The following is a 23,357-nucleotide window of genomic DNA, read 5'->3' on the forward strand; positions in this document are numbered from 1 at the left end:
AAAGAAAAAAAAAAAAAGAATTCCTTACCCCAGAACAGAATGTAATTGCTTGAAAATAGTTAAGGAGCACATTGGAACAAGATGAGTTACATAAAAGCTAGAATTTTAAAATACCTCCCATAGAGTCAGAGTCACATAACTGGAAGGCTGTGCCTTAGACAATGGGCTTTCAAATGAAGCTCACATTTTCTATGACATATCTCATGCTTTTGCTTCACTGAAAAGGGTTCTGTAAATATTTTTCATTCAGTTTAGCAATAATTATTATTATTTTTTTTTTATCGTCACTCTAGGAATAGCTGTCTTATGTGTCTGCTGTTGTATGCTTGTTTGTTTCTCAAGGGATTCGCATGTATGGAATAAAATCATGTGAAATTATAATGTTCCCAACTCTGACATGGTTAAATATATTATCTAAATGCATTTTCTAGGGATGTCTGGGTGGCTTAGTTGGTTAAGCATCCAACTTCAGCTCAGGTCACGATCTCACAGCTCGTGAGTTTGAGTCCCGCATTGGGCTCTGTGCTGACAGCTTGGATCCTGGGGCCTGCTTCTGATTCTGTGTCTCCCTCTCTCTCTGCCCCTCCCTTGCTGCCCCTGCCCTGCTCACAATCTTCCCCCCTCTCTCTCTTGAAAATAAATAACCATTTAAAATTTTAAAAAAATGTAAGTGCATTTTCTAATATACCATATTTAGACAACACAATGATGGTGATATATAATAGTGGGTATACAGAACTCTTGGAGTTTTCTGTTTATTTAAAATTCATTTTATGCATCATAAAAACCATGATGCTAGACTTTCTTGTGGTATGTGCCCATGAAAAAGAAAATCTACCAAACACTATGCATGAATCGAAATATATAAATAAATATAAATGTAAAAAAATGTTTGAATTAATAAAAATTCATAAGAGACAAACTGTCTTTATCAAATAATTCCAAATGTACACACCATGCCTCTATGAAGAGAACCTTATTTCCACCTCTCACACTAGAGCCCAGGGCTGACTTTGTTTCATTTCTAAAAAGTAGAGTAGATGAATGGGTGATAGTTACTGTACATTGGAAAAAGTAGACAAACACCACCTTAATCCTGCGATGAGAGTCAATAGCTCCAGTGATCCAGTGAGGTCTCATGGGTATCATGCCCTCCCATCCTCCCAGAGGTGAGGTGACGAGAAGGGCACCTCAACCTTTTTTCTTTCTCAGAACCCTCGGGAGAAAAGTAACAGGCTATGCACGCACTCAACACACAAGGTCATGACAGCATTCTGGCAGTTCCACAAACACTTCACCAGAGTTACCATATGACACAGCAATCCCACTCCTAGGTACACAGTCAGGAGAAAGGGCCACATATGTCTGCATAAAAACTTGTATACAAATGTACATAGCACCAGCTTGAATGTATACTAATTAATAAAAGAATAAAGACAATTTGGTACATTATTTGACAAAAAAAGAAAGGAAGTACTTATATGTGTGACAGTATGGATGAAACTTGAAAAATGTTGAACTCGATGAAAGGAGCCAAAAATGCAAAAGACCACATATTGCATGATTTCACTTATATAAAATGTCCAGGGAGAGTTCACCAATATGCTGTACCCAACACTTTCCATCCTGATTTTAGAAAGCTCTGTCTGGTGAGTTTATGTCACAGACTCTCCTTCCCATTTTCCTGTTCCATATTGTCCAAGCAGCAGTTCAGGTTTTTGTCACCAGACGGCACCAAAGGATCGCCATATTGTTCAAGCGGCTGTTCAAGATTTTGTCGCCAGATGGCACCAAAGGATCACCATATTGTTCAAGCGGCTGTTCCGGTTTTTGTCACCAGATGGCACCAAAGGATCACCATATTGTTCAAGCAGCTGTTCACGTTTTTGTCACCAGATGGCACCAAAGGATAACCATATTGTTCAAGCAGCTGTTCAGGTTTTTGTCAGCAGATGGCACTGAAGTGTCATCATCATTAAACTCCGCTCCCAAAAATTTTCTGCAAGGAGAAGAAGGAGGAAGAGGAGGAGGAGAAGGAGGAGGAGGAGGAGGCAGAGGAGAAGGAGGAGGAGGAGGGAGGAGGAGGCAGAGAAGGAGGAGAAGGGAGGGGGAGGTTGGAGGGGGTGGATGGAGGAGAAAAGAACCAAACAAACTCCCTTAAAATCCGAGATTTGTATATATACAAATTGATCCTAACACTGGCTGAAGGAACTGTTAGGTGTAAAAAGGATTGTGAAAACATACACTCTAGGGCCTGCAAAGGATGAAACACCAGGTGGCAGTGGTGTGCCTTGGCATTGAGTGGCAGGTTTGTGAAGGCAGTACATGTCAGAACAGGGGATAAGTGAGCTGAAACTGGATGGGCCATCAGAGAGGAATCTGGGCAGCTGTGTCCTGTGTGATGCAGAAAGGATGACAGATGGTGTGTGAGGAGGTGTGGGCAGCTTACACAAGGGTTGGGTGATCAAGAATGAATGCTTTGTTCTCTGGTAGACACCCTCAGAACAGTCTACACTGCACATTAGCTGACAGTGGTGAGAGGATAGAGAAATCAATGAGCATGATGCAGTTTGGGGTCAATAGCAAATGGAACTGCTTTAATATACATATGAAGTTCCAAGCAGACTTGGTATCGTGGTAAACAAACCTTTTCATGATTGTTTTTATAGTCTCTTCAGCATGTACTTCTTTCAATTAAAAGAGAACGATAAAAATGGAGATAAATGTCATGGCACCTGGTGGTGAGATCCAGGATGACAGCTCTTAGAGTCTCAGACCAAGGGTACATGGCAAGGAAGAGGGAGGATGGAGGTTGGGAGACTGACTTCATGGAATCAGCCAGCTTTTTGGATTTTCCCTTAATTGGAATAATCATCTGTATATATCACTTTCTTAGAATATAAACACTATTTCTGGGATATCTAAACCTGAGATTGGAAGTCCAGCTCCAGGCTTACCTGAGACTAAAGCTGCAACTGTGAGTGTGTAGTGAGGTAGTAGAGCTGGAGGAGGACATGCAAACACACACACATCGTGTCAATACAAAAGGCACATCACATTAATATGAGAAAGGCTAAGAACCATGATATTTTCAATAGATGCAGAAAAAAACACATTTGACAAAGTACAACATCCATTCATGATTAAAAAAAACAAAAAACAAGAAAGGAGTGTTAAAGGAACATGCCTCAACCTAATAAAGGCCATATATGAAAAACCCACAGTCCACATCATCCTCAATGGTGAAAAACTGAGAGATTTTCCTCTATGGTCAGGAACAAGACAGGGATGTCCACTATCATCATTGTTATTTAACATAGTATGGGAATCCTAGCCACAGCAATCAGACAACAAAAAGAAATAAAAGGTATCCAAATTGGCAAGAAAGAGGTCAAACTTTCAGCATTTGCAGGTGACATGATACTCTTTATAGAAAACCTGAAAGACTCCACAAAAGATTGCTAGAACTGATACACAGATTCAGTAAAGTCATAGGACACAAAATCAATGTACAGAAATCTGTGGATGGAGCTATAGTGCATTATGCTAAGTGAAATAAGAGACAGATACCATATGATTTCATTCATATGTGGAATTAAAGAAGAAAAGTAGATGGGGACCCCTGGGTGGCTCAGTCAGTGAAGCATTGAACTCTTGATTTTGGCTCAGGTCGTGATCTCATGGTTCATGGGATCAAGCCCCGTGTGGGGCTTTGTGCTGACACCATGGAGCTCGTCTGGGGTTCTCTCTATCCTCTCTCTGACCCTCCCCCCACTCATGCACTGTCTTTCCCAAAATAAATACACATTTTTTTTTAAAGAAAAAAAGGATGAACATAGGGGAAGAGAAACAAAAGTGAGAGGGAAGCAAACCATAATAGACAGCTAACTTTAGAGAAAAAACAGGGTTGGTGGAGGGAGGTGGGTGGTGGATGGGCCAAATGAGTGATGGGTATTAAGGAGAGCACTTGTTGTGATGAGATTTGAGTGTTATATGCAAATGTTGAGTCACTAAATTCTACGGCTAAAACTAATTTTTTCATATGTGTTAAGTAACTAGAATTTAAATAAAAACTTGAAATCAAACAAGAAAGAAATCTGTTGCATTTGTATACACCAATAGTGAAGCAACAGAGAGAGAAATCAAGAAATCAATTACATATATAGAATTACGCCCCAAATAATAAGATACCTAGAAATTAACCTAAGGAAAGAGGTACTCTGAAAACTACAAACACTGATGAAAGAATTTGAGGATGACACAAAGAAGTGGAAAAACATTCCATGCTCATGGATTGGAAGAACAAATATTATTAAAATGTCTATACTACTTAAAGCAATCTACACTGGTGGTCCCCCACTCCCGCGAAGTCACCATATTGATGCCGAACTTAGTGTGGACACCCGATGGGCATAGTGCACTACAGCCCAGAACTCCTGGGCTCAAGCGATCCTCCTGCCTAAGCCACCTGGGTGGCTGGGATTACAGGCACGTGCCACCGTGCCCGGCACCAGGATTTTGTTTTGTATTAACCCAAACCTCTAACCCTGATTATATTCAAGACCCCCTTTCCCTCACGTCCATGAGTTAATGTTCACAGATTCATTGTCTCTTTGAGCATGTCCAGCACCATGTTTGTAAGCCTTCTGATCCTAATAAAAATGGGACAAGGACCCTCATTCATGGCTCTTGTCTTTTCCTGGATATTAGCCATCTCTCGCTTTTAATCCTGTGTCCCACTTTCTTGCTAGACAAGAAAGAACTTTAGACTTGGAGTCTACGACAGATGGTGACCCTGATGTGATAGAAGGAAAGGGGACTATGGGCCAACGTGGACAAGGAGCCAAAGTGATAAGGCGGTGCCACACAAGGACTGCAGGATGCCGTGGAATGATTAAGGAGCTCCAAGAAAGGGAGAGGAAAAAAAAAAAAAACACATCAGTTACAGTCTCTGCCTGAAGAGGTAAGGGATAAAGCGAAACTATATTAGGATTCACTGCCATGGAACTTTTTGAGAGATCTCCCATGGGAAACTCCCCAGCCCCTGAACAAAAGCGCTATATTCGAATTCTTCAGTCACTAGGAGAGACAGCAGGAATGACTCTAAATTATAAGGCTCTCTTTAAATTATTTCTGACTGTCCAACAGAATTGCCGTTGGCTTCCAGAACAAGGAACTTGTGATCTTGACGTGAGGGAATGAGCAGGGAAAACATTAAAGGCCAGGCATTCTGAAGGGGCTAATGTCCCCCCACCCCCACCCCCCAGGTAATCCTCACCTGATCCATCGTCTGCACTGCCCTTCTCCCACTGAGCCCGGAGGATGTAGGTGAAAACATAGAGTTATCTAAAAAGAAGGAAAAACCTCGCCCCCCCCCCCATAATCAGGCTGTGCCTCTGGCATCTCTACAGCAAAAAGATACTCCCCCTCCCCCAAAAGGGTGGGACGATATCGAGCCTCAAAACACCTCATCAACCTGCTCTGATAAGGTCCTTTTCCCAATGCAAAAGTGCCTTAAAGAAGCCCATAAGGCCGGTGAATTCCACCTGCTTCCCGTTGTCAGGCAAAATGGACAATATGTCCATGAAAGCCTGCCCTTCCAAATAGTAAAAGAATTACAGAAGGCAGTTCAACTCTACCGCCTTCATAGCCCTTTTACGATCGGGATTTTGGAAACTGTTTGCCTTATTCCATGTGTGCCTGGGACTGGAACTCTCTCCTGACCCCGGCCCAATATGCTGTCTTTGCTCAGGAATTTCATCACTCGTGCTATGCAGAACCTCGATGCTGCTATTCCAGTGACTTTTGAACAATTGTCTGGCACAGGGCAATATGTCCAACCAAGGCAGCAAGCTCAACTCCCGATCATCGTCAGGGAGCAATGCACTGATGTAGTGTGACGGGATTTCATAAAATCCCCCTTTCAGGAAAATCATCATGGTTCTTTACTAATATCCGACAAGGGGCCACTGAAAACTATATGTCTTTTATTAATCACCTCCAAGAAGCTATTCAAAGACAGCTTGATAATATGGAAGCAACCGAATCAATGTTTCTTTCCCTGGCTGTTGAAAATGCTAATGAGGATTGCAAAAGAGTTCTTAAGCATATCAAACCCAATGCAAGTAGCCCTGCAGCCACTATCAGTGAATATGTTAAAGCCTGTCAAACTGTGGGAACAGAACCCCACAAAACAATGCTACTTGCCTTGGCCCTCAAACAATCTAACCCAACCTGTTTTGGCTGTGGAAAAGTGGGACACTTAAAAAAGGATTGCCCCTTTATAAACACTCCCCAAACCTCCCTCTTGCCGGGATTGTGTCCTCGATGCAAGAAAGGGAATCATTGGGCAAATAACTGTAGATCTAAATTTGATGAAGACAGTCGCCCCCTCAGTTTGGGAAACTCCCAAACGTGTGCCCCCCTCCACACCCAGGACAACAAAGGGAGGGGATGGCTTCTTTCTGCCCACAAGAAACGTCACCCTCCCCCACCCAAGGCCTGGGCTACTTAAACCCATGGGGTCCCTATGTGCTGCCACCAAAGGAAGCACAGGATTAGATTTAGAATCCCAGGAGACCATCACACTTAATCAGTTTGGGCATGTATACCTCATCCCTACTGGCATATTTGGCCTGCTTCCCAAAGGCTATGTTGGTCTCTTTCTTGGAAGATGTAGCCCTACCAAAGCCAGACTTCTAGTTCTTCCAGGGGTGATTGATAGTGATTTCACCAGGGAAATTAAAATTATGGCGCAGGCCTCCAAATTAATAACCATTAACAAAGGCCAGCGATTGGCTCAACTCCTTATCCTTCCTTATTGGGTCCCTGGAGCTGCGAACAAACCTAGAAGAGAAGGCAAGTTTGGGAGCACAAACTCGCCTTTAGAACAATACTGGCTCGCCAACATTTCTCAAGACAAACCTCTCTTGCAAATAAAGATCAAAGATAAACTTTTCTCAGGGTTAATTGATACAGGGGCTGATGTAACCGTTATATCCCCCTCACAATGGCCTCACTGGGCTACTGTCCCTACGGCCACCCTAGTTGGAGTTGGAGGCAGCCAGCCTTCCCGACAAAGTCTGACCTTTTGCAAATGTTTAGGGCCCGATGACCAAATAGTCTACATACAGCCCTATGCGATGAGTATCCCTATCAATTTATGGGGAAGAGACTTATTGAGTCAATGGAATATTCATCTTAAAACAAGTTTTTCCTAGCCACTGCTCAAATTGAGCCCCTCCCATTAAAATGGAAAACTAACAAACCCGTATAGGTTGAGCAGTGTCCAATAAAAGGGGCCAATTGATTCATCTCCAATAATTAGTAGATGAACAATTAAAAAAATGGGCATATAGAGCCTAGTAATAGCCCTTGGAATACTCCTATCTTTTGTGTTCCAAAAGAAACTTGCAAGTGGCGACTTCTTCGTGATCTCAGAGCTATTAATGCAGTAATTGAGCCTTTTGGTCCCTTACAGCTAGGAACCCCCTCTCCCTCCATGTTGCCTCAAAATTGGCTGATTTATTATTGATTTAAAAGACTGCTTTTTCACAATCCCCTTAGCTGAACAAGATAGAGAGAAATTTGCCTTTACCATTCCTGTTGTTAATCACTGCCGGCCATCACCCCATTACCACTGGAGAGTCCTACCCCAAGGGATGTTTAATAGCCCAACAATACACCAATTTTATGCCAATAAAGCATTAGAGTCGATTAGGACGCGGTTTCCTTCTTTGATCATTTATCACTATATGGATGATATCCTTTTTTGTGACCCACATCAACAGCCTCTAGATGAGCTCGTTGCCATGCTCCCTGATTAACTAAGCCAACAGGGTTTAAAAATAGCCCCTGGGAGGAGGGAAGATGGCGGCGTAGGAGGACGCTGGGCTCACCGCGCGTCCTGCTGATCACTTAGATTCCACCTACACCTGCCTAAATAACCCAGAAAACCGCCAGAGGATTAGCAGAACGGAGTCGCCGGAGCCAAGCGCAGACGAGAGGCCCACGGAAGAGGGTAGGAAGGGCGGCAAGGCGGTGCGCGCTCCACGGACTGGCGGGAGGGAGCCGGGGCGGAGGGGCGGCTCACCGGCCAAGCAGAGCCCCAGAGTCTGGCGGGCAAAAGCGGAGGGGCCTGACGGACTGTGTTCCAACAGCAAGCGCGACTTAGCGTCTGGGAGGTCATAAATTAACAGCTCTGCTCGGAAAGCGGGAAGGCTGGAGGACAAAGGGAGGGAGAGCTGCTGAGCCCCCGGACGACAGAGCTCAGTTTGGTGGGGAACAAAGGCGCTCGCCAGCGCCATCTCCCCCGCCCATCCCCCAGCCAAAATCCCAAAGAGGACCAGTTCCTGCCAGGGAACTTCCTCGCTCCGCGCAAACACCCAACTCTGTGCTTCTGCGGAGGAGCCAAACCTCCGGCAGCGGATCTGACTCCCTCCCGCTGCCACAGGGCCCCTCCTGAAGTGGATCACCTAAGGAGAAGCGAGCTAAGCCTGCCCCTCCTGCCCTTGTGCATCTTGCCTACCCACCCCAGCTAATACGCCAGATCCCCAGCATCACAAGCCTGGCAGTGTGCAAGTAGCCCAGACGGGCCACGCCACCCCACAGTGAATCCCGCCCCTAGGAGAGGGGAAGAGAAGGCACACACCAGTCTGACTGTGGCCCCAGCGGTGGGCCGGGGGCAGACATCAGGTCTGACTGCGACTCCGCCCACCAACTCCAGTTATACACCACAGCACAGGGGAAGTGCCCTGCAGGTCTTCACCATGCCAGGGACTATCCAAAATGACCAAGCGGAAGAATTCCCCTCAGAAGAATCTCCAGGAAATAACAACAGCTAATGAGCTGATCAAAAAAGATTTAAATAATATAACAGAAAGTGAATTTAGAATAATAGTCATAAAATTAATCGCTGGGCTTGAAAACAGTATAGAGGACAGCAGAGAATCTCTTGCTACAGAGATCAAGGGACTAAGGAACAGTCACGAGGAGCTGAAAAACGCTTTAAATGAAATGCAAAACAAAATGGAAACCACCACAGCTCGGATTGAAGAGGCAGAGGAGAGAATAGGTGAACTAGAAGATAAAGTTATGGAAAAAGAGGAAGCTGAGAAAAAGAGAGATAAAAAAATCCAGGAGTATGAGGGGAAAATTAGAGAACTAAGTGATACACTAAAAAGAAATAATGTACGCATAATTGGTATCCCAGAGGAGGAAGAGAGAGGGAAAGGTGCTGAAGGGGTACTTGAAGAAATCATAGCTGAGAACTTCCCTGAACTGGGGAAGGAAAAAGGCATTGAAATCCAAGAGGCACAGAGAACTCCCTTCAGACGGAACTTGAATCGATCTTCTGCACGACATATCATAGTGAAACTGGCAAAATACAAGGATAAAGAGAAAATTCTGAAAGCAGCAAGGGGTAAACGTGCCCTCACATATAAAGGGAGACCTATAAGACTCGTGACTGATCTCTCTTTTGAAACTTGGCAGGCCAGAAAGAATTGGCACGAGATTTTCAGTGTGCTAGACAGAAAAAATATGCAGCCGAGAATCCTTTATCCAGCAAGTCTGTCATTTAGAATAGAAGGAGAGATAAAGGTCTTCCCAAACAAACAAAAACTGAAGGAATTTGTCACCACTAAACCAGCCCTACAAGAGATCCTAAGGGGGACCCTGTGAGGCAAAGTACCAGAGACAACACTACAAGCATAAAACATACAGACATCACAATGACTCTAAACCCGTATCTTTCTATAATAACACTGAATGTAAATGGATTAAATGCGCCAACCAAAAGACATAGGGTATCAGAATGGATAAAAAAACAAGACCCATCTATTTGCTGTCTACAAGAGACTCATTTTAGACCTGAGGACACCTTTAGATTGAGAGTGAGGGGATGGAGAACTATTTATCATGCTACTGGAAGCCAAAAGAAAGCTGGAGTAGCCATACTTATATCAGACAAACTAGACTTTAAATTAAAGGCTGTAACAAGAGATGAAGAAGGACATTATATAATAGTTACAGGGTCTATTCATCAGGAAGAGCTAACAATAATAAATGTCTATGCGCCGAATACCGGAGCCCCCAAATATATAAAACAACTACTCACAAACATAAGCAACCTTATTGATAAGAATGTGGTAATTGCAGGGGACTTTAACACCCCACTTACAGAAATGGATAGATCATCTAGACACACGGTCAGTAAAGAAACAAGGGCCCTGAATGAGACATTGGATCAGATGGACTTGACAGATATATTTAGAACTCTGCATCCCAAAGCAACAGAATATACGTTCTTCTGGAGTGCACATGGAACATTCTCCAAGATAGATCATATACTGGGTCACAAAACAGCCCTTCATAAGTTTACCAGAATTGAAATTATACCATGCATACTTTCAGACCACAATGCTATGAAGCTTGAAATCAACCACAGAAAAAGTCTGGAAAACCTCCAAAAGCATGGAGGTTAAAGAACACCCTACTAACGAATGAGTGGGTCAACCAGGCAATTAGAGAAGAAATTAAAAAATATATGGAAACAAACGAAAATGAAAATACAACAATCCAAACGCTTTGGGACGCAGCAAAGGCAGTCCTGAGAGGAAAATACATTGCAATCCAGGCCTATCTCAAGAAACAAGAAAAATCCCAAATACAAAATCTAACAGCACACCTAAAGGAAATAGAAGCAGAACAGCAAAGACACCCCAAACCCAGCAGAAGAAGAGAAATAATAAAGATCAGAGCAGAAATAAACAATATAGAGTCTAAAAAAAACTGTAGAGCAGATCAACGAAACCAAGAGTTGGTGTTTTGAAAAAATAAACAAAATTGACAAACCTCTAGCCAGGCTTCTCAAAAAGAAAAGGGAGATGACCCAAATAGAGAAAATCATGAATGAAAATGGAATGATTACAACCAATCCCTCAGAGATACAAACAATTATCAGGGAATACTATGAAAAATTATATGCCAACAAATTGGACAACCTGGAAGAAATGGACAAGTTCCTGAACACCCACACTCTTCCAAAACTCAATCAGGAGGAAATAGAAAGCTTGAACAGACCCATAACCAGCGAAGAAATTGAATCGGTTATCAAAAATCTCCCAACAAATAAGAGTCCAGGACCAGATGGCTTCCCAGGGGAGTTCTACCAGACGTTTAAAGCAGAGATAATACCTATCCTTCTCAAGCTATTCCAAGAAATAGAAAGGGAAGGAAAACTTCCAGACTCATTCTATGAAGCCAGTATTCCTTTGATTCCTAAACCAGACAGAGACCCAGTAAAAAAAGAGAACTACCGGCCAATATCCCTGATGAATATGGATACAAAAATTCTCAATAAGATACTAGCAAATCGAATTCAACGGCATATAAAAAGAATTATTCACCATGCTCAAGTGGGATTCATTCCTGGGATGCAGGGCTGGTTCAACATTCGCAAATCCATCAACGTGATACATCACATTAACAAAAAAAAAGAGAAGAACCATATGATCCTGTCAATCGATGCAGAAAAGGCCTTTGACAAAATCCAGCACCCTTTCTTAATAAAAACCCTTGAGAAAGTCGGGATAGAAGGAACATACTTAAAGATCATAAAAGCCATTTATGAAAAGCCCACAGCTAACATCATCCTCAACGGGGAAAAACTGAGAGCTTTTTCCCTGAGATCAGGAACACGACAGGGATGCCCACTCTCACCGCTGTTGTTTAACATAGTGCTGGAAGTTCTAGCATCAGCAATCAGACAACAAAAGGAAATCAAAGGCATCCAAATTGGCAAAGATGAAACCAAGCTTTCGCTTTTTGCAGATGACATGATATTATACATGGAAAATCCGATAGACTCCACCAAAAGTCTGCTAGAACTGATACATGAATTCAGCAAAGTTGCAGGATACAAAATCAATGTACAGAAATCAGTTGCATTCTTATACACTAACAATGAAGCAACAGAAAGACAAATAAAGAAACTGATCCCATTCACAATTGCACCGAGAAGCATAAAATACCTAGGAATCAATCTAACCAAAGATGTCAAAGATCTGTATGCTGAAAACTATAGAAAGCTTATGAAGGTAATTGAAGAAGATTTAAAGAAATGGAAAGACATTCCCTGCTCATGGATTAGAAGAGTAAATATTGTCAAAATGTCAATACTACCCAAAGCTATCTACACATTCAATGCAATCCCAATCAAAATTGCAGCAGCATTCTTCTCGAAACTAGAACAAGCAATCCTAAAATTCATATGGAACCACAAAAGGCCCCGAATAGCCAAAGGAATTTTGAAGAAGAAGAACAAAGCGGGAGGCATCACAATCCCAGACTTTAGCCTCTACTACAAAGCTGTCATCATCAAGACAGCATGGAATTGGCACAAAAACAGACACATAGACCAATGGAATAGAATAGAAACCCCAGAACTAGACCCACAAACGTATGGCCAACTCATCTTTGACAAAGCAGGAAACAACATCCAATGGAAAAAAGACAGTCTCTTTAACAAATGGTGCTGGGAGAACTGGACAGCAACATGCAGAAGGTTGAAACTAGACCACTTTCTCACACCATTCACAAAAATAAACTCAAAATGGATAAAGGACCTGAATGTGAGACAGGAAACCCTCAAAACCTTAGAGGAGAAAGCAGGAAAAGACCTCTCTGACCTCAGCCGTAGCAATCTCTTACTCGACACATCCCCAAAGGCAAGGGAATTAAAAGCAAAAGTGAATTACCGGGACCTTATGAAGATGAAAAGCTTCTGCACAGCAAAGGAAACAACCAACAAAACTAAAAGGCAACCAACGGAATGGGAAAAGATATTTGCAAATGACATATCGGACAAAGGGCTAGTATCCAAAATCTATAAAGAGCTCACCAAACTCCACACCCGAAAAACAAATAACCCAGTGAAGAAATGGGCAGAAAACATGAATAGACACCTCTCTAAAGAAGACATCCGGATGGCCAACAGGCACATGAAAAGATGTTCAGCGTCGCTCCTTATCAGGGAAATACAAATCAAAACCACACTCAGGTATCACCTCACGCCAGTCAGAGTGGCCAAAATGAACAAATCAGGAGACTATAGATGCTGGCGAGGATGTGGAGAAACGGGAACCCTCTTGCACTGTTGGTGGGAATGCAAATTGGTGCAGCCGCTCTGGAAAGCAGTGTGGAGGTTCCTCAGAAAATTAAAAACAGACCTACCCTATGACCCAGCAATAGCACTGCTAGGAATTTATCCAAGGGATACAGGAGTACTGATGCATAGGGGCACTTGTACCCCAATGTTCATAGCTGCACTCTCAACAATAGCCCAATTATGGAAAGAGCCTAAATGTCCATCAACTGATGAATGGATAAAGAAATTGTGGTTTATATACACAATGGAATACTACGTGGCAATGAGAAAAAATGAAATATGGCCTTTTGTAGCAACATGGATGGAACTGGAGAGTGTGATGCTAAGTGAAATAAGCCATACAGAGAAAGACAGATACCATATGGTTTCACTCTTATGTGGATCCTGAGAAACTTAACAGGAACCCATGGGGGAGGGGGAGGAAAAAAGAAAAAAAGAGGTTAGAGTGGGAGAGAGCCAAAGCATAAGAGACTGTTAAAACCTAAGAACAAACTGAGGGTTGATGGGTGGTGGGAGGGAGGAGAGGGTGGGTGATGGGTATTGAGGAGGGCACCACCTTTTGGGATGAGCACTGGGTGTTGTATGGAAACCAATTTGACAATAAATTTCATATAATAAAAAAAAAAACTAAAAAAAAAAATTAAAAAAAAATAAAATAAAAAAAAATAAAATAAATAAAAATAGCCCCTGAAAAAGTACAAAGGTCGATTCCATTTTCTTACCTGGGGCTACGCATGTTTAATACTCAAATTCGTCCCCTCATTCAGACTATTCCTAATAATGTTCGTATTCTTAACGATGTACAAAAATTGTTGGGCACCATAAACTGGATTCGTCCTCTCCTGGGCATTACTAACGCCCATTAACCAACCTCCTGGCACTGCTTTCTGGTGATCCTAACTTAACATCACCGCGCTAGCTCACCCCGGCAGCAAAGAAGGAGCTGGACGATGTTCAGTCCATTCTCATCTCTCGTAGTTATGATAGGAAAGATCCCAACCTTCCTCTACAGCTATATATTGTTAATCCTAAGGATTTTTCTATCGCATTAATTGGGCAAGCTGTTGTTTAAAAAGTTTTAAAAATAGAATGGCTCTTCACCCACGTAAGTCTTTTTTTTTTTTTCTTTTGGTTTTGATAGTATTTTTTGTTTGTTTTTTTAATATGAAATTATTTTCAAATTTGTTTCCATACAACACCCAGTGCTCATCCCAACAGGTGCCCTCCTCAATACCCATCACCCACCCCCCCTCTCTCCCACCCCCCCCCCATCAACCCTCAGATTGCTCTCAGTTTTTAAGAGTCTCTTATGGTTTGGCTCCCTCCCTCTCTAACCTTTTTTTTTTTTCCTTCCCCTAACCCATGTCCTTGTGTTAAGTTTCTCAGGGTCCACATAAGAGTGAAAACATATGGTATCTGTCTTTCTCTGTATGACTTGTTTTACTTAGCATAACACTCTCCACTTCCATCCATATGGCTACAAAAGGCCATATTTCATTCTTTCTCATTGCCACGTAGTATTCCATTGTGTATCTAAACCACAATTTCTTTATCCATTCATCAGTTGATGGACATTTAGGCTCTTTCCATAATTGGGCTATTGTAGAAAGTGCTGCTGTAAACATTGGGGTACAAGTGCCCCTATGCATCAGCACTCCTGTATCCCTTGGGTAAATTCCTAGCAGTGCTATTGCTGGGTCATAGGGAAGATCTATTTTTAATTTTTTGAGGAACCTCCACACTGTTTTCCAGAGCGGCTGCACCAGTTTGCATTCCCACCAACAGTGCAGGAGGGTTCCCATTTCTCCACATCCTCTCCAGCATCTATAGTCTCCTGATTTGTTCATTTTAGCCACTCTGACTGGTGTTAGGTGATATCTGAGTGTGGTTTTGATTTATATTTCCCTGATGAGGAGCGATGTTGAGCATCTTTTCATGTGCCTGTTGGCCATCCGGATGTCTTCTTTAGAGAGGTGTCTATTCATGTCTTTTGCCCATTTCTTCACTGGATTATTTGTTTTTTCAGGTGTGGACTTTGGTGATTTCTTTATAGATTTTTGGATACTAGTCCTTTGTCCGATATGTCATTTGCATATATCTTTTCCCATTCCATTGTTTGCCGTTTAGCTTTGTTGATTGTTTCCTTGGCTGTGCAGAAGCTTTTTACCTTCATGCGGTCCCAATAGTTCATTTTTGCTTTTAATTCCCTTGCCTTTAGGGCTGTGTCAAGTAAGAAATTGCTGCGGCTGAGGACAGAGAGGTTTTTTCCTGCTTTCTCCTCTAGGGTTTTGATGGTTTCCTGTCTCACATTCAGGCCCTTTATCCATTTTTAGTTTATTTTTTTGAATGGTGTAAGAAAGTGGTCTAGTTTCATCCTTCTTCATGTCGCTGTCCAGTTCTCCCAGCACCATTTGTTAAAGAGACTGCCTTTTTTCCATTGGATATTCTTTCCTCCTTTGTCAAAGATTAGTTGGCCATACTTTTTTTGGGTCCAATTCTGGAGTCTCTATTCTATTCCATTGGTCTATGTGTCGGTTTTTGTGCCTATACCATGCTGTCTTGATGATTATAGCTTTGGAGTAGAAGCTAAAGTCTGGGATTGTGATGCCTCCCGCTTTGGTCTTCATCTTCAATATTACTTTGGCTATTCGGGGTCTTTTGTGGTTCCATACAAATTTTAGGATTGCTTGTTGTAGCTTGGAGAAGAATGCTGGTGCAATTTTGATTGGGATTGCATTGAATGTGTAGATAGCTTTGGGGAGTATTGACATTTTAACAATATTTATTCTTCCAATCCATGAGCATGGAATGTTTTTCCATTTCATTATATCTTCTTCAATTTCCTTCATAAGCTTTCTATAGTTTTCAGCATACAGATCTTTTACATCTTTGGTTAGATTTATTCCTAGGTATTTTATGATCCTTGGTGCAATTGTAAATGGGGTCAGTTTCTCTTTTTGTCCTTCTGTTGCTTCTTTATTAGTGTATAAGAATGCAACTGGATTCTGTACATTGATTTTGTATCTTGCGACTTTGTATCTTGCGACTGAATTAATGTATCAGTTCTAGTAGACTTTTGGTGGAGTCTATCGGGTTTTCCATGTATAATATCATGCCATCTGCAAAAGGTGAAAGCTTGACTTCATCTTTGCCAAGTTTGATGCCTTTGATTTCCTTTTGTTGCCTGATTGCTGATGCTAGAACTTCCAACACTATGGTAAACAGCAGCGGTGAGAGTGGACATCCCTGCCCTGTTCCTGATCTCATGGGGAAAGCTCTCAGTTTTTCCACACTGAGGATAATATTAGCTGTGGGCTTTTCATACATGGCTTTTATGATGTTTAAGAATATTCCTTCTATCCTGACTTTCTCGAGGGTTTTTATTCAGAAAGCATACTGAATTTTGTCAAATGCTTTTTCTGCATCGATTGACAGGATCATATGGTTCTTTTATTTTCTTTTATTAGTGTGATATATCACATTGATTGATTTGCCAATATTGAACCAGCCTTGAGTCCCACTTGATCATGGTGAATAATTATTTTCATACGCTGTTGAATTTGATTTGCTAGTACCTTATTAAGAATTTTTGAATCCATATTCATCAGAGATATTGGCCTGTAGTCCTCTTATTTTTGCGGTGTCTCTGTCTGGTTTCGGAATCAAAGTAATGCTGGCTTCATAGAATGAGTCTGGAAGTTTTCCTTCCCTTTATATTTTTTTGGAATAGCTTGAGAAGGATAGGTATTATCTCTGCTTTAAATGTCTGGTAGAATTCCCCTGGGAAGCCATCTGGTCCTGGACTCTTATTTTTTGGGAGATTTTTGATGAATGATTCAATTTCTTTGCTGCTTATGGGTCTGTTCAAGCTTTTTATTTCCTCCTGTTTGAGTTTTGGAAGTGTGTGGGTGCTTAGAAATTTGTCCATTTCTGCCAGGTTGTCCAGTTTGTTGGCATATAAGTTTTCATAATATTCCCTGATAATGGCTTGTATTTCCGACAGATTGGTTGTAATAATTGCATTTTCATTAAAGATTTTATCTATTTGGGTCATCTCACTTTTCTTTTTGAGAAGCCTGGCTAGCGGTTTATCAATTTTGTTTATGTATTCAAAAAACCAACTCCTGGTTTCGTTGATCTGCTCTACAGTTTTTGTTTTGTTCTGTTTTGTTTTGTTGGTTTCTATGTTGTTTATTGTTTATTTCTGCTTTGATCTTTATTATTTCTCTTCTTCTGCCGGGTTTGGGGTGTCTTTGCTGTTCTGTTTGTATTTCCTTTAGGTGTGCTGTTAGATTTTGTATTTGGAATTTTTCTTGTTTCTGGAGGTAGGCCTGGATTGCAATGCATTTTCCTCTCAGGACTGCCTTCGCTGCATCCCAAAGCATTTGGATTGTTGCCTTTTCATTTTCATTTGTTTCCATATAATTCTTAATTTCTTCTCTACTTGCCTGGATGACCCATTCATTCTTTAGGAGGGTGTTCTTTAACCTCCATGCTTTTGGACGTTTTCCAGACTTTTTCCTGTGGTTGATTTCAAGCTTCATAGCACTGTGGTCTGAAAGTATGCATGGTATGATCTCAATTCTTGTATACTTATGAAGGGCTGTTTTGTGACCCAGTGTGTGATCTATCTTGGAGAATGTTCCATGTGCATTCGAGAAGAAAGTATATTCTGTTGCTTTGGGATGCAGGGTTCTAAATAGACCTGTCAAGTCCATCTGATCCAATGTATCATTCAGGGCCCTTGTGTTTTTATTGATCCTGTGTCTAGATGATCTATCCATTATTGTAAGTGGAGTATTAAAGTCCCCTGCAATTACCCCATTCTTATCAATAAGGTTACTTACGTTTGTGATTAATTGTTTTATATATTTGGGGGCTCCCATATTCGGCACATAGACATTTATCATTGTTAGCTCTTCCTGAGGGATAGACCCTATAATTATTATATAATGCCCTCTTCATCTCTTGTTAGAGCCTTTAATTTAAAGTCTGGTTTGTCTGATATAAGTATGACTACTGCAGCTTTCTTGTGACTTCCAGTAGCATGATAGATAGTTTTCCCATCCCCTCACTTTCAATCTGAAGGTGGCCTCAGGTCTAAAATGAGTCTCTTGTAGACAGCCAATAGATGGGTCTTGTTTTTTTGTTTTTAGTTTTTTGTTTTTTTTTTTTTGTTTGTTTTTTTTATCCATTCTGATACCCTATGTCTTTTGGTTGGTGCATTTAGTCCATTTACGTTCAGTGTTATTACAGAAAGATACGGGTTTAGAGTCATTGTGATGTCTTTAGGTTTCATGCTTGTCGTGATGTCTCTGGTACTTTGGGGTCCTTGAAACATTTCACTCACAGAATCCCCCTTCGAATCTCTTGTAGGGCTGGTTTAGTGGTGATGTATTCCTTCAGTTTTTGTTTGTTTGGGAAGACCTTTATCTCTCCTTGTATTCTGAATGACAGATTTGCTGCATAAAGGATTCTCGGCTGCATATTTTTTCTGTTTATCACATTGAAGATTTCCTGCCATTCCTTTCTGGCCTGCCAAGTTTCAGTAGATAGGTCTGCCACTACTCTTTTGGGTCTCCCTTTGTAAGTTAGAGCCTGTTTATCCCTAGCTGCTTTCAGAATTTTCTCTTTATCCTTCTATTTTGCCAGTTTCACTATGATATGTCACGCAGAAGATCAATTCAAGTTATGTCTGAAGGGAGTTCTCTGTGCCTCTTGGATTTCAATGCCTTTTCCATTCCCCAGATCAGGGAAGTTCTCAGCTGTGATTTGTTCAAGTACACCTTCAGCCCCTTTCTCTCTTCCTCTTCTGGAATCCCCATTATACAGATATTGTTACGTTTGATTGCATCACTTAGTTCTCTAATTGTCCCCTCATACTCTTGGATTTTTTTTATCTCTCTTTTTCTCCGCTTCCTCTTTTTAATAATTTTATCTTCTAATACACCTATTCTCTCCTCTGCCTCTTCAATCTGAGCTGTGGTCGCCTCCATTTTATTTTGCAGCTCATTTAAAGCATTTTTGAGCTCCTCCTGACTGTTTCTTAGTCCCTTGATCTCTGTAGCAATAGATTCTGTGCTGCCCTCTATACTTTTTTCAAGCCCAGCGATTAATTTTATGACTATTATATTAAATTCATGTTCCGTTATTTTGCTTAAATCATTTTTGATCAATTCGTTAGCTGTCGCTACTTGCTGGAGTTTCTTTTGAGCTGAATTCTTCCGTTTTGACATTTTGGGAAGTCCCTGGGGTGGCGTGGAACTGCAGGGCACTTCCCCTGTGCTGTCTGGACTAACTTGTGTTGGTGGGCGGGGCTGCAGTCAGACCTGATGTCTGCCCCCAGCCCACCGCTGGGGCCACAGTCAGACTGGTGTGTACCTTATCTTCCCCTCTCCCAGGAGCGGGACTCACCATGGAGTGGTGTGGCCCCTGTCTGGGCTATTTGCACACTGCCAGCCTTTTGGTGCTGCTTCTATGGGATCTGGCGTATTAGCCGGGGTGGATCCGCAAGGTGCACAGGGGCGGGAGGGGCAAGCTTAGCTCGTTTTGCTTAGCTCGTCAGTGGTCCCCTGCGGGAGGGGCCTTACAGCACTGGGAGGGGGCAGGCAGACCCGTCAGAGGGATGGATCCACAGAAGCACAGCGTTGGGTGTTTGCACCGTGCAAGCAAGTTCCGTGACAGGAACTGGTTCCCTTTGGGATTTTGGCTGGGGGATGGGTGAGGGAGATGGCACTGACCAGTGCCTTTGTCCCCCACCGAGCTGAACTCTGTCTTCCAGGGCTCAACAACTCTCCCTCCCATTGTCCTCTAGCCCTTCCACTCTCTGAGCAGAGCTGTTGACTTAAAACATTCCAGATGTTAAGTCCCACTGGCTGTCAGAACTCACGGAGTCCATCCCCTCTGCCTTTTGCAAGCCAGACTCAGGGGCTTGGCCTGGCCTGGTGGGCTGCTGCTCCACCGCCCCAGCTCCCTGCTGCCAGTGGGTGTAGGGCACACCACCTCTCCGCCCTTCCTACCCTCTTCCGTGGGCCTCTCGTCTACGCTTGGCTCCGGAGAGTCTGTACTGCTTGTCTTCTGGCGGTTTTCTGGGTTATTTAGGCGGATGTGGGCGGAATCTAAGTGATCAGCAGGACGAGGTGAGCCCAGCGTCCTCGTGCGCCACCATCTTCCTCCTTGGTTTTACCCCCATAAGTCTTAAAAGTACTCTCACCGCACTCATATTCAACATAGCACAATTAATCCAAAAGGGATGTTGGAGATGCTGGGCGTTGTTAGGTCAGGACCCTGTAAACATCCACTTGCCAACTCACAGCACTTTCTTTGACAAGGCCATCCTTCTTTGACAGGGCAAGAAGAACCCGGAAGAGGGGTCTCCAAGCTAGAGACCAGAGCTTGTGTTAGTCCCGTCGACCATCTTACTGTGTAAAACTTTATTCATTTTCCCAACATTCCCCCTTTTCATGCCCTTTAAAAAATCTTTTATTAGGCACCACTTTTTAGCTCTAGGGGTTGGTACCCTCGGAGGGCTAAGATACGTGCTGCAGTTTGGCAAGCAACAGTGTTTTCAATAAAACGTACCAGGGTATTTAGCATACAGGGGCCGATGGTCACAAGTAAAATTATGGAAAGGCAGGGCCCTGCCAGGGCAGGGAGCCAGGATGCCCAGTCTGTGAGATCCCATCCTCTCCACTGACTGATATTTTCTTGTTGTCTATGTTGAATTCTTTCCTTGAGTTCCTCAACCTTAGTCCTGACTATTCCTGATTGGTTTACAAAATAGCAACATTCCTCCCCCCAGAAAGATACAAGTCCCTCCTTTTTCTGAAGTGAGGAGGTCGAGGGCTCACCTATTTTGGAGGGACACTGCTTCCAGGGAGTTTATTTGGCTTTGTCAGGTTACCAGGGAGTCTGCCATCCGTTCCATGTCCAGTTTGTTGGTGCAGTCTCTATTAGCCCAACAGCAAGAAGCAAGATCAGAGCTCTGACACCAATAAGGGGGAAGGGCTGGCAGAGTTGCATCCGAACCCCTGGGCTTGGCCCACATGTTGATTCCTCAAGCTTTTGTCATGCACAGGCCAGCCAGCTTCTGGGGTGTGGCTGGAGCAGGGCTAGAGAGCTCAGGGGCCAGTGTCTTTTTGAGGGTCACTTTAAGCGGGTTGACTTGATCTGGATCACTTCGCCACGTTGAGGGTTCCTCTGACTTGGCCTTCTTAACTCTGGAGTGATGGACCCATGGGGTGATACCTGAAGCTGAATCCTCTAGTTGGTTGTATATCTGTAAAGTCCACCTCCAAGTCTTCAAAAGGGGCGGGTTTCTGGTAACTGTCAGATCAGGTTTAGGGAAGATATGGTTTGCATATTTAGAGATCCATCCTGTTTTCCAGTTGTTGAAATAATCATATGCCCATGGGGTCTTATTATTATCCCCACAGAATAACAAGCACAGAAGATTGTCTACACATGAAATACTGTGACAATTTTTCTGAAGTTTACCTCAAGTTGTCTAGTTTAGGCAAACAACAAACATTTAAAGACAATCATAACTAGAATTTAACATCCATAATGGTGCATTGTTGAAACATAGTTTTTCTCCCTAAAAACCCCCCTTTCCAGAGATAGCCAAATTGAGACCAATGCATTTGTAGATCAAGTCCAGTCTTAACAAACCTGGCCTAACTATTCATATAAGCTCAGCAAGAATAGCGATTGATCATGAGGATCTTTTAAAGTTTGCTTTGCTGGAACATTTTATAAGGAATCTCTGGGTTGAACTTTTAGTAGCCTCTCCAGGCCAGAAGTCAAGACAAATACTTGCCATCAGATAGGCCTGCAATACCTGTAGAATGGGGCGAACTCCTCTTCATGAGGTGCCCAAGATATCCTGAGGTTCCTGCACCCGCCAGGAAGTGCCCTTATTTACTCACCTGGTGAGGCTGCTGGGAACTCTGTAAGCAAGGTATCAGGCCAACATTTCCAAGGGGCTTTATGGCTCCGTGTTTCATAAAGCCAACCTTAGTTCCTCAAAGCTGTCTGGTCACATCTGAGTCTATGAATGTCACTCTCAAATATGACATTCCAGTCAAAGCCTTGGTAAAATAACCAGTATTTCCGATGGTGACCTGTTACAAGATGAACAGATTCTTATTGAACTTATGCAAACAATTGTAATTGCCATCAGGGAAAGAATACTCACTGAGAGGTTTTGAATTTCAGGGGAGTTATGCAGAGAGAAAAGATAAATGCTTCAGGGTATAAATTAATATGACATTTCTGTATATCATAGATATCTTAAGAGAAATTTTCCTTAATCTGGAAGAGCAAACATTAGAGAACCAGCAATATTTTCAACAAGAATCATAAAACTGTAATCTTCCTCAGTTCATTTAATCCCATGTTCCTAATTCTTGTTCAAGTTGAATGCAGCTTTTTAGTTCTGGAAATTCTTACCCATTTTAGTATTAATCTTAAAGATGTCGAATACCTGTATTTGTCCCCAAAGTCCTTTTTTATAAATCTCCTTGAAGAAGAAACACGTTTTGTGAGAGAATAACAAAAATCTCAGAAACAGGCATCGTTAAAGATCTGATGAGAGTTCATTATGATGCAATTGACAAAGAAATCTGGTTATTTCTGTGACACATAACACTGCGACACATAATCAGAATATAAGTGATGACCTTATACCAAAACATTAAAACTTTTGGAATTGCATATATATTTGGGCAGTTACAACATTTATCTGTGCAATACAACCTAAGGGTTACCATTGCACGACAGTGCCTTTCCAAGTAACTTAGCATCCCAAATAAAAGGGCCTAATTGGTCAAAAAAGACTTCATTTATCATTTAAATCCTGGGAAGTTTGCTAAAACCTTAGGAAGTTATAAGTACATCGTAAATAGGATTACAGATCATTACAAATCTTAAAACTTTATTTATTCAACCAAGGTGGCAATAAAAGAACCTAAAGGTGAATGTATAGCATTATATAGTTGTTACCAAAACCTAGTTCCTTTAACATTGAGAAGTTTTAACTAAGTAATCAAAGACCTGATAAAGATCAAACCTAAAACTTTGGTTTGCCCAGAAGACAAGGCTTTGTTTGCATTCTTATCAAGAGCAGATCAACAGTCCAAGAAAACTTTTTTATTTGAGCAGAGAGAAAAGCAGAATTTCAACCTTAAAT

The 23,357-nt window shown here is 42.1% G+C and overlaps 1 long non-coding RNA gene across 2 annotated transcripts in view; it reads right to left on the minus strand.

The window, feature by feature from the left end:
• The window catches only part of LOC123594922, a 35,028-nt gene that overhangs the window by 8,625 nt on the left and 3,046 nt on the right, over positions 1 to 23,357 (minus strand). Inside the window, exon 2 of one of the 2 annotated variants that reach the window (XR_006710944.1) lies at positions 22,096 to 22,290. This is a non-coding gene — a long non-coding RNA (uncharacterized LOC123594922). Of the gene's footprint in view, positions 1 to 22,095; positions 22,395 to 23,357 lie in introns of those variants that run through there. The other variant, XR_006710943.1, reaches the window with a different exon arrangement.

This window comes from Leopardus geoffroyi, chromosome X (assembly GCF_018350155.1).
Source record: "Leopardus geoffroyi isolate Oge1 chromosome X, O.geoffroyi_Oge1_pat1.0, whole genome shotgun sequence".
Taxonomy (NCBI): domain Eukaryota; kingdom Metazoa; phylum Chordata; class Mammalia; order Carnivora; family Felidae; genus Leopardus; species Leopardus geoffroyi.